Below are 12,019 nucleotides of genomic sequence, written 5' to 3'. Positions count from 1 at the left end.
AAGGGAAATGAGCCGATGACAGTTCAACAATTATTTTTTCAATAGAGTATGGCTTAAAGCCATCAAAGGAAGAGAAGGAAAAACTAAATTGATGTGCAGGAGAAAAGGGGATATGTTGTCATCTGTTTTCTTAGGCAAATAAAGCAAAAAGAACAAAAACCATATTGATAGAATTTAAATATTACAAGTAATATATTTGAAAATAGGTGAAGTGGAATTGCAAATCTTAGAGATCAATTTCATAATCATAAATTTTTATTTTTCAATAATAATGTCTTTTTCATTTCTTTTAATCACTCATATATTACAGAAATTGAATAAATGTAAAATATACAAAATATGTATAATATTGCATATTAATATACATACATAATGCACATTATTACATTCTTTTATATAACATACAAAATATGTAAAATACAAAATTATGACGGTAAAAGTTACTTATTTTGAAATAATTACTTGAAATTTGATGGTGTATTTCCCTAAACAACACGGGTTTGGTTTCTTTTTGCTATGTGTGGGATATTATTCTTTTTTCCAGTGGATGAAAAATAAAGAATATGCCATAATAAGTATAGTGGCTTGATAAATTACAACAGTAATACCATAAGAAATAGACTTTTCCTTATTCAGAGCAGGCAAATAGAACAGTAGAAAATATACCTCAATGCAGGCTGCAATGTAAGTCACTACAGTCATGCTAACAGGAAGTATTTTAAGTCAAATTATGTCTTTGATAGAGTGTAAGTATTTTCCTGTGATGAATATGTACTCTATACATAGGAATAAACCAGCACAATCAATATCTCATTGTTAGCATGTAAATGGCATCTTGGGAACATCTATAAATGCATTACCCTCTATTAACATTCCTTAAGTTTTATTATGATGAATGCAGAAAGTATTCTGCAATAGAGAAAACCCAAGTTTAAGCAGGTTGTCACAATGGAGCTTCATAAAGAAACAAAAATTCCAAAATAATTATGCAAAGCAAACAGCAAAAAGCCTGGTAAAATATTGTCAAAAATAATTTTCTTTGAATATTACTGTACCTTAGGGTATGGAAGCTGATCCTTAACCTCAGAATCCTCCAATACAGATGGACAGCAGCCAACCATGACTAAAATTGCCATTGCTACTTAGAAACAAGATTCAGACCTAAATTTCCTTCAGCCAGTGAAGGCCATGGGTGTGACATCTGGCTTACACTTCTTTGTTTCCCTTGCTTTCATTAGAGTTTCTTCCATGTGATGAAATCAGACTCCCTGGCCATAACAAAAGGATGCTTTTACAACTATGAAGGTAATTTTTGTGTGTATGGTAAACCAGGATTATAGACACTTTTTAAATGAGGTTTACTTTTCTTCCTCCTTCCTCAGCATTAACCTTGATGGCAAAATTTTAATTTTATTAATTTTATTTTACTTTATTAAAATGTATTAAAATTTTAATTTTATTACTTTTTCATTATTATTTTTTCTTTAGATTTATAAGAAAAATTGATCATTCTAGCTCAACTAAATTATGAGAATGCTGTGAGGAGTGAGCACAGTGAAGCAACAGGAAAAGCAGAACAAAAAACATCTGTAAAGTGTTTTGACGTAAGACTTTATTTTAAAAGGAATTCTTCCTTTTATTTTAAAAGGAAGTCTTGGCAAAAATACCTTTAAAAGGCATTTAAAAGGTTAAATACTTTTTACCTATTGTTAAAAGGTATTTAACAATACTTAAAAATTTCACATTAAGTTAGATGTAGACATTAAATAGAGCTGGAAAAATATCAATCCTCACAAACATTCTGGATGGTAACCTTGCATAAATTTACCTTTTGATTTTGTTGTCTCCATTTAATGTTCATTTCCCAAAGATCCATTAAAAAATCAGATTTAATTCTATGTTTCCTGCATCTGTAGAGATTTAATTCTCAGTGGTGTTTCTGATGGAAATGTCTTTTATATGGAAAAAAGATCTTGTTCCAAGAAAGAGAGATCTAGGAGAGAGAGGATAAGAATTGAGCTATTTTTAGTGGCACAATGATAATGCAACATCATTGTGCAAAGTTTGATTCAGAATGAGCAATGATAAATACATAATGTGTCACCCATGTGACACAGGAGGTCACAGATCATTTTCAAAAGACTCTTGAGCACTTGAACCCTCTTTCTAAAAGTCATTGACATTTTAGCTTCTAAGTGCTAGAGACACTGAAATTCAGACATTATATTGGTTTCTTAGTGGGGCTTTTTCAGTTTCTCTTTTACAGTTCATAATTTTTAAACTAGATTATGTTTTTTTGTTGCTTTTTTGGGGGGTTGTTTTTTATTCAATGCATGCTAGGAAAGGAGTTTAACAGCCATTACAAGGCAGAGCTTGTTTTTATGAAGAAAGAGCAAGTCTCTGGGGTGAAAAATTGGTCCATATACACGTGAACTATCTGCCATGCCCTCAGCAAGATCATTACAGCCTATCTGCCATGGCCATGCCACTGAACAAATATTGGATTACATTATGCCTATAATCGTCAGGCATTGTGCACTTTTCTAAATTATTCACACGTAATCACTCCAGGGGATTACACTTTGGGATGATGGGAGAGATGCCTAAAATCAGACAGCCACAAAGCACCTTTATTCTTCAGTGCATTCTTGGAATACATTAATCTTGAAGCTTAAAATGCATGCTGGTGAGTTTACCTATTTGGAAAAGATGATGATGATTGCAGATCTGCCAGACAGCAAGTTAATTGCTGTATTTAACTTAGTTATTGAGAATGAAAGGCAGGCCTGCTTGATTTTTTTTTTTTTTTTATTTTTCCAAAGGACACTTCTAATGACAATTCTTTCTTATATGTGGCATGGCTAGGCATTTTCAGCAGGTAGAGCTGCTGCTGGAAAAGTCTTGCTGTCAGAAATAACAAGTGCTTTAAATTGGGTCTCTTCACACAGTAATAGAAGATTACTGTTATTAATGAAAGTATTTGCTTCATGAAAAATGCAGCATGCCTAAGGAAATTTTAAAGTGTAAAACTACCAAAGGTGGTGCTGCATCTGCTTTTCCCTACTCAGCTTGAATTTTTTCCTATTGTGATTAGAATACAGAATAATGCTGGACACAGAGAGGAATTTTGGACATTTGTAGCTTCTAGTAAAACCTCCTCACATGTCTGCTCATGTTTTACAGGGACATTTTAATAAATCAACATCTGCAAATGATGCACAGAACAGAACTGGAATGTACTGATGTTCCTTCCTTACCTCTCAGTCTGCTCAGGTAGAAAAGATTCAGTGTGGTGAACACTGGAAAACAGCAACAGAGAATATTCCTTTTTTAAAGATTAAGTGGAATATATTTCATGATATCTAAATTGAATACTTGCACCTGCTGCAGAACCTCAGTTTAAAAGTAAATTAAAATATCATGTCGAAATTATTGCAGGGTGAACAATTTTGAGACCAAAATGCAGTGTTTTCAAGTACATATATTAGCTCATGAGAGGCTTAGTTGTCACCACCCTAGCTCTGACTCATCCTGTTTTCTTTGGTAAAATTAAAGAGACAAAACCTTTTTTTACCCCCCCCCCCCCCTTATTTTACAGTAATTACAAAAGCACAGAATAAATGAGTTTAACAGGTGCCTCTGAAGATGTTCTGGTCCAAGCCTCTGCTCAGGGGTCAGCCAGAGCAGAGTTTTCAGGGTTGCCCTCACTTGGGTTTTGAATATCTCTAGAGATGGAAACCCAAAAAACCCCTTATCTGTTCCAGTGCTCAAATACCCTCAGAGCAGAAAATTGTTTTAAATGTTTAAGTCGCGTTCTTCATGTTCCAGATCATATCCATTGCCAGTTTTCCTGTCACTGGGCACCACTGGCCAGAGCCTGACTGCCTCTTCTTTACTTTCCCCATCAGATATTTATACACATGCACCACACTGTGAACCTTCTTTGCTCAAAGTAAGAGTCCCCAGCATTTAAATCCAAATTTTAAATTCATGATGATGTTTTCACATTCACATATGCGGGATTTATGTATATATTTGGTGTAAAATGTTGTTTTTCTTACAGGACATATATTTTTCTGAAGAAAGAAATATAAGAATGAAAACTCCCAGTAATTCCTACACAGAATGTTAAATGTAGTTAGAAAGATTCCCCACAATGAGCAACCTGAGTTTTATGGATTCTATTTATATACATATAATCTAATAGAGTTATTGGGAGTGTTTCAAAACTTCAAAAATATTGGACAATAAATAATTGAGACTAGAGAACCAATTCAGACTAGAGGAAGATCTGGACACTGGGAAACAGACCCTTTGAAGAAACCCCATTAATTATGCAAATCTATGAGAGAAAATGCTACAAAAGTATGAAGAACTATCCACTCGGAGAGGAAGGTAAAATGGGAGGTGAACAGACATGGTGGGATCACAGAAGGCTTGTGATCTTTGACACTAGAGTAAATATCTTAAGTAGACCAAAAGAGCCATGTCTGAAATAATTCTTCTTTTCTCCATTTCCTTTGACAGGGATCCTGTTCCTGAGCTCAGGTGGAGTTGTGCTACAAAGGTGCTGGAAGATGTGTGAGGTAAATCTCCTCCTTTGTGTGTTAGCAATTTGTATAGTGTCCTGCCCAAGTGATTTCCCAGTCTGTCCAGTGTGGGATTGCCTCTGACTGCAGGCAAAAACACCACTTCAGTGCTCATGGGTGTATTTTATCTATCTGCTGCATCCATTTCCAGGTGGCAGGACACCCCATAATTGTGAGGTATCCACAGCCCCAGTAAATGGTTCTAAAATGAGATCCCACTTCAGTCTAGATCATGGTAAAGCAATCCCTCACTCAGGAAATGCTCTGTCAATGTGCCATTCTGTCTGATTCCATGAAGGGGAAAAGGGAAAGCATTTTGCTTTTCTCTGCACTGATCGCACTTATATTATCTATGCTCTCTGTAAGACCTCTCCTATTTCTGTCTCTGGTCTTTGCTATGAACAAGAGGATGGGTTTTTTTCCATAAAACTGACAGTTTTATGTGAGCTGAAGAACAGTATATGTTATGGTCAAGTCTATCCAGATATTTACAGCTTATGTCTAGACACATTTAGATACCAGCATCAGTCAAATGTTTGGCCACGGTGTAAGAATCTGGAAATGCTGCAAAATGCATTTTGCAGTCATTGAGAAACTATCATACCTCCAGCAAGCACAGTTCTTTGATCACCTGAGCAATACCCACAGAGAGTTGCAAGCACACCTTCTTCTCTTCTGAAATTTCTATGTGAAATTATGCGTTATGTGTGTCATAAATCAGCTTTGAGAACATTCTCAAGCAAATATTTTGGGGTTTGAAACTGCTAAGAAAATAGGAAATAGCTTGGTGACACTTGCTGCAGCAGGCACATTCTGAATGCTGTCAAGCAGAAGCCATTTGTCACCTACCCATATTAAAGAGGCAAAGTCAAAGCAAACTTCATCTACACTGCTTCTATATTAGTGAAACAACCATTCAATAAAAGTGTTACCCCAGCAAGGGAAAGCCTTTTAGTGTAAATTAAAAAAAAGGGAAATAGCTGGATCTGATGAGAATTTCTGTTATCCCAGTTACCCAACTCCTTTGAAATTTAGCATGTATCATATGCCTATGGATTTGTACTGATTTTCTCACTTCTAAAATTAGTGAGTCAAATACCTGACACTCAACCTAAATGAATTTGTAAAATCATCATGTTTGGGTTTTTCAAGCAAGATCAAATGAGGATTGTTTTGATTTGTAATTGGAAAATGTGTGTATTAGTATATCACATTTGAAGTTCTAGGGATCTCACCCGGGGTCATGAAACAAAGAATGAAATGCAATTTTGGTAAGTAGAATTATTATTATTATAATTATTATTGTTATTATATGCAAACAAAGCTCCCTTGCACTGTGTGGTTCCCCCTCTCTGTGCATTAGCTGCTTTTCTGTGAGCCTTGTTCTACTTCTGCCAAAGTGACAGCTACTCTGTTACCTGTTAGGAAGAAAAGGATTTCCTTCACTCTCTCTTTCACTTATATTCTCAAACTATCCTTTAAAAAGTGAAGAAGTATATGTGATTATACAAAAGGCATTTCTTATTTGTCTATTAGCAAATAGATATTTCACAGGTGAAATAAAGGAACTTTACACTATCAGCCAATTATTGCCTGTGAGCTCATCAAACCTCAGTTTGGCACGGGAGATTTTGAGGTTTGGAATGTAAAGATTCAGCCTTGGGTGATCCAAGGAGATACCAAGAGGTATTTGTACAGTAAAGAGGTATTTGTACAGTAAATTTGTGTTGAAGGAAGGAGACTAGGACACCAGATGGTTCATCACAGGTCTGGTTTATTGAAGAAAGCATCAAATACTTATACAGCAAATAATAAGCTTATGAATATTCTGTAAGCTAAGCAATCTATTGGTTAAACTATACCATCAACTCTTCCTCATTCCTTTGGGCCTACGTTCTCTACTTCTCACGTCTCTCTGTCCACTTTGTTATGATACTCAGCTAGGCCCAAGGACACATTATCTTGAAGGTGCAAGATTTAGAATTAGCCACGGTCTTGTACTTTTCCAGTTTCTAATCAGCTAAATTCCCAACAAATTTGTACAGTAAAGGGCCTCAGAACCACAGAGTGGGTCAGGTTGGAAGACACCACTGTGGATCCACTGGTCCAGCCCTCCCTCCTCAAGCAGGACTGTCCCAGAGCGTATTATTCAGGATAATCCAGACAGATTTTGAGTATCTCCAAAGAAGGAGACCCCCACATCCTCTCTGGGAAATCTGTTCCATTGCAGTGTGACCTCCAGAGTAAAGAATTTCTTCCTCATGTTCAGGTGGAACTTCCTGAGGATCAGTTTCTGCCCTTTGTGTCTTGTCCCATTGCTTGGCACCTTGAGGTCATTCTCTTTTGCTCAAGTCTTGTGGTTTTCAATGCCATTATTGATCTGTGGTGATGTGTGATAATTTATATTGTGAAGGCAAAATGGGGCTGAACCTTTGTTTTACTCCACCAGCATTATCTGATTTAATCAGAACCGCACAAGAGGAAAGGGAAATACTGAGTGTGACTGAAAGATCCTTCAGTGCTGGTATTTTATAGACACGCTAATGCAGCTGAACTAATTTAAGCCTGTGTTAACATTGCTCACAAAGCATATCGAGTGTTTAATTGTAATGCAAAAGGAACAAATAATGAGAATAAGTTACCCAAATTATTTCATTAGAAAATAATTAATGTGATGGGCAATTAAAATATGCATTAAAGTGTACTCCTTACATTGTCATTCAAAATTACCTAAGCTAAGGTTAAAGGTGTTATTAAAAACATTAATTTAATTTGTTATATAAAAGGCAGATAATTATCATAAAATATTGCAAATGATAATGAGAAACACTTTAATGAAGTCTTGGTTTAATTAGCGGGGGTATCATTATGATTTGCCTGTGGGTAAAATGGCAGACTGTTAATATATTTTCTTTTCATTATGATTAGAGTCTTGGAGAGTTATTTAACAACTTATATGAAGAAATATAGGCTTACATTTATATCTTTGGGATGGTATCTCATTTTCTTTGGCACAGATTTATGATATTATAAAGACTTGATAAATCCAATTTCTGATGATAGTGTTCCAAGTGCTGTTTATCCTGCTTAACCTCCCAATCACACTTCATATCCATGTTGAGAGACTTCTATTGCAAAAAAACCAACAAAATATCTTATGATATTTGGAAGAATCTCAAAACCTTTTCTTGGCAGTTTTTGACCTCTTCAGACCACCATGAAAAATTATTTGAAAATATTTTAAAATTGCATATATGTTATATTAGTTTGAATTTCTAAAACAAGACAAGCATTGCTCTACAACACAAGCTAACTTAAGATACCTTTCTTGATATAAAATTCTGAGAGAAAAGCTCCTTTTTTAATTTTAAGAAGTCTGCAAGTGAAGCAAAACATTGATGAAACAGCTATTTTTGAGTCACTGAGTTTTCATTTTCACTGAGTTTTAAAAGTTATTTTAAATTAAATTTATTTCTATTTTTTGTAGAAGAGAAATACAATAAGTAGACATTCAATCAGAGATTGTTCTGGCAGGGGGAAGTGGTTGTGCTTGAGAACTCTTATCCTTGTGATTATGGTTTTTGAATTGTCTTTCTGCTTTCCCTTCATCTATGCTTCTTTAGAGCTGGTAAATGCCATCAGAAGCTACCAGGTTGTTATTTATAACAATCAGAATAATTTGGAAAAATCCCTGCTGGCTGAGGCAGTTCCAGCTTCTTCATCTTTCCTAATTACAGAAACAACAGTCAGTTTTTTTTCTTTAATAGCAAAAGGGTTGAATTTCAGGGACAGCATCTCACTGTGATGAACTTGGCTTATCTTCCTTTTTTATTCAGTAATATACAGAGACTGGGGGAGATTAAAACAGCTGCTCTCATTCACCATCTTCTATTTCCCATATCTTTTTGTTTTCTCTTTCTGTTTCTCTTTATTTCTAACTTTCATATTTAATTCATGGTTAACATAGTGGCAACATAATGAATTCAATCCTCACTCTTTTCTCACTAATGCTGTCAGTCCAGGAGGCACATTTCACTTGGTATAATCTTTTTTTGTGCTTTATTACACACATGAATTTGGTTTTGGATAGATACTGATTTTATCAAAACTATGTGACTTGTGACATGCATGCTATTACATGTACCCCTACAAGAGGTATTAAGGTATTTTTAGTTGAAGAAAAATATCCTAATTTTTTCCCAGGAATTGAATTTATTTGCCTAGAGGAATGAAAATAACATGGGTGTCTTTTCTGATTATCAGTAACACCTGCTCTTTTCTACCAAGAACTGCCCAAAAGTCAATTTTAATTTCAATCTCATTTACCAGTGAAATGAAACTTCTTTTAAGAATTCAATTATTCGACTTCCATAGCTCTGAAATAGAGCTATAATAGAGTGCATGTGCAAACTGTATCTCAAGCATTAATTTTTATTTGATTTCTCAAATCAGTTTCATAGATTTTACTAAGTTAACAAGAGCTCCTCATGACAGGTAATTCTGCCATGCTCTACTCCTCAGGTGACAGACACTTTAAAAGTTACTGAATTGTAGCTGGAGTTACACTTGCTCCAAGTGCCACTGTGATTATTTAAACCTAACAAAAGTAATATAAATAACACATTCATTTCACAAGTGGATAGGTTGCATTCATGCCAAAGCAAACATCCACATCTGTCTGATGAGAAATTAGGTCTGGAGGGTACAATTTCAATCTGAGTTAAAATTATTAGTTAAAATAGATGCAACTGGATATTTCAGAAAACATTAGGATAGAAACCCAGTGACACAACCACAGCCATTGTAATTGTAATAATTATAATTGGTACTTTTGACAGTTATTACCCATGCAAGGGAGATATTTTAAGAATGTGTTCAAGCAAAATGCTGTTTTCTAAAGGAATAACATTAATGCCTTTTTCTAAATAGGAATTGATAAATATATGCCTATAAGCCACAAGACATACTAAATAGGGCTTACTGCATGTTTTTATTAACTCTAGTATTGAATGAGTTCTCTGATCAGATATTCTCTGATGCTGAGACAAGGAAAGAAGCTCAATTTACTCTCCAAAATCAGTCCAGTCAGACATAAAAACAGGTGACTGAAGAAGGACAAAAAAAAATGCATTTTTTCATTCATCAACAAATATGAGTTTTGCTGAAATGCTGAATGTGAATGGGTTTTCCTATGCTTTCCTGCAAATATTCCTCTGCCTAACCTTTCCTCATGAGCCAATGTTGGCAATTCCTGCTGAACTGAGTTAGTTTATAGTTTTCTTTTTCCTGTTTTCTTCACACATGAGGAGAAGAAGTTATATTTATTTTGCTGTGCTGGATGAACTTCTCACTAAAGCTTCTGCATATTTTGGTTGCATATTTTTTTAAACTCCCTTTTTTTCTCCAAAGAACATAATTGTATTTAAAGTAGAATTCATGAAGAAAAAAATATCCATTTAGATAATTTTCACAATGGATGGTTTAAATTTGAGAGTTGTGAGAGGCATCTGGAAATGGGCAGGTGAGGTCACCTACTATCCAGACCAAAATGTCTTCAGTGTGTTCTGAAAATCTTGGAATTTTAAGGTGTAGTGTAGAGGTGTTCCTTTTTTGATACAACAATTTACTTTAGTTACCTTTGTGATTGAGATGCTGCTACTCCTGTTAGGGCAGCAGGCTCTCAGGTTTTTTAGTAATAGAAACAAAAATGTTGCTGGACTGTTAAAAATTGTTCTGTGTCAGAAACCAGAACTAGAAAAAGTGCATGACCTGTTGCATGAGATATAATTAATTTAGGAGCAGCTTGGCCATATCTGAAGCAATAGAAAGCAATTTTCTTGAGAAAGGTTGAAAAAATCCATATTGATCAGTACTAAGTAGTAAAAATTTATTGCAATGTTGTCAGTTGCCTTATTCCAAATCAATACAAATCTTACCAAAAGCTTCTTAAATGCAATAAGAATCTGACAAGGCCTTTTTGTCACAGATTAGTGTTAAAGCAATGAAAGGGCCCCCAAGGAAAACGGTCTCTGACCAGAATGGCAGCTGTATCCCATTTCAGCAGAACTCCTTCTGGCATAGGACATCTTTATTGGCATTTTGGAACTCTGAAGAAAAGCTTAATGTTTTTCAGTTAACTAATGAAAATGGTCAGAAATGCCTAAAGTCCTTGCATTTCTGACTGTTTTTATCAAATGGTGAAAGTTGTTAGTTTTAAGGAGAAAAAGCCAATCAGCCACCTGAATAAAAATGAAAGTTTGTAGGTACAAGGAAATTTCTTCCTGTTTTACAATTTAAAGGAAAAGCTTTCATGAAAAGCTATTTTAGTCAGAGGGCTAAGATCCCATGATAGGATATTGGAACCTGAAACTCACCCACACTGATGTGAGAGAAATACTTTCTTTATAAAAATGCTCAGAACAATTTCAACTCAACTATAATACAGATTTAGATGTTGAAAAGCTGCCTTTCCCAAAGTAGAACAATCTAATTTCAGGTAGCAGGGAAATATGACAGCATCCTCTGTACTTTTAGAACAAAGGTATTTCAGGAATTCTTATTGTACTAGTATTTGATTGATTAATTGGCAATATTAATATTCATTCAATACCTTGGATGAAAAGAGATATTTTACTTTAAAAGTTATCATGTCCTTCTTTATTTGTTCAGAAAATGTACACATATTTATTAAAAATTAAACCATCTAAAATTAGTGGTAGGTACTTACTTAACATTTCAACTCATGTCTTTTTCAAAGCTTGAAATAGTCTCTTGATTTTATTTGGGACTGGGGACCTGAATGCCTGCAAAAGTGAAGCCACAAAGGAAGCAAATCATATGAAAAAAACAATGGGTTTTTTATCCTAAATCATTTATAATCTGCTAAAAAATTGTAGTATTTTTATAATATAAGTAATTTTGTACTTTGTGTAAGACAGTGTTTTGCAGTAATGTCATTTAACTCCATATCTCTCTCAAAATGCACTTGCCAAGTGTGCCTTGTGAATACCATAGGTGTATTCACTTATGTTGTCAATCCACTCTTTTAGGAACAGACGTTCATCTCACTTGAAAGACAGCAAATAATAGGGAGAAATTCTTCCAAAACCATCTCTTGGGTGTTCAATCATACAAGAGCTCCTTCTGTGCAGCTGTGTTCCAACCAAAGCTGAAGAGTTCATCTTGAATGCTTGCCCTCAATTGAGATAGAGAGGCCACTCCATTTCCTAGGTGGAGTGCAACAGAAACCAGCCACCCACCAATAAATGATAATTTGCAGTTTAGAGGAGTAGAAGGTTTATGAATGAAAATAGTGGAGATCATAGAGAAAAGGTCTGCAGAGTAGAAGACAAACTCTCTGGAATGTACAGTACTTAGGAGGAGATGGGGTGAGGTGATGGAAGGATCCCTCCCAAAAGCAAACCCTCACA

The sequence above is a fragment of the Zonotrichia albicollis genome, chromosome 2 (assembly GCF_047830755.1).
Source record: "Zonotrichia albicollis isolate bZonAlb1 chromosome 2, bZonAlb1.hap1, whole genome shotgun sequence".
NCBI lineage: Eukaryota > Metazoa > Chordata > Aves > Passeriformes > Passerellidae > Zonotrichia > Zonotrichia albicollis.
Note: the sequence above shows the minus strand (reverse complement) of the source record.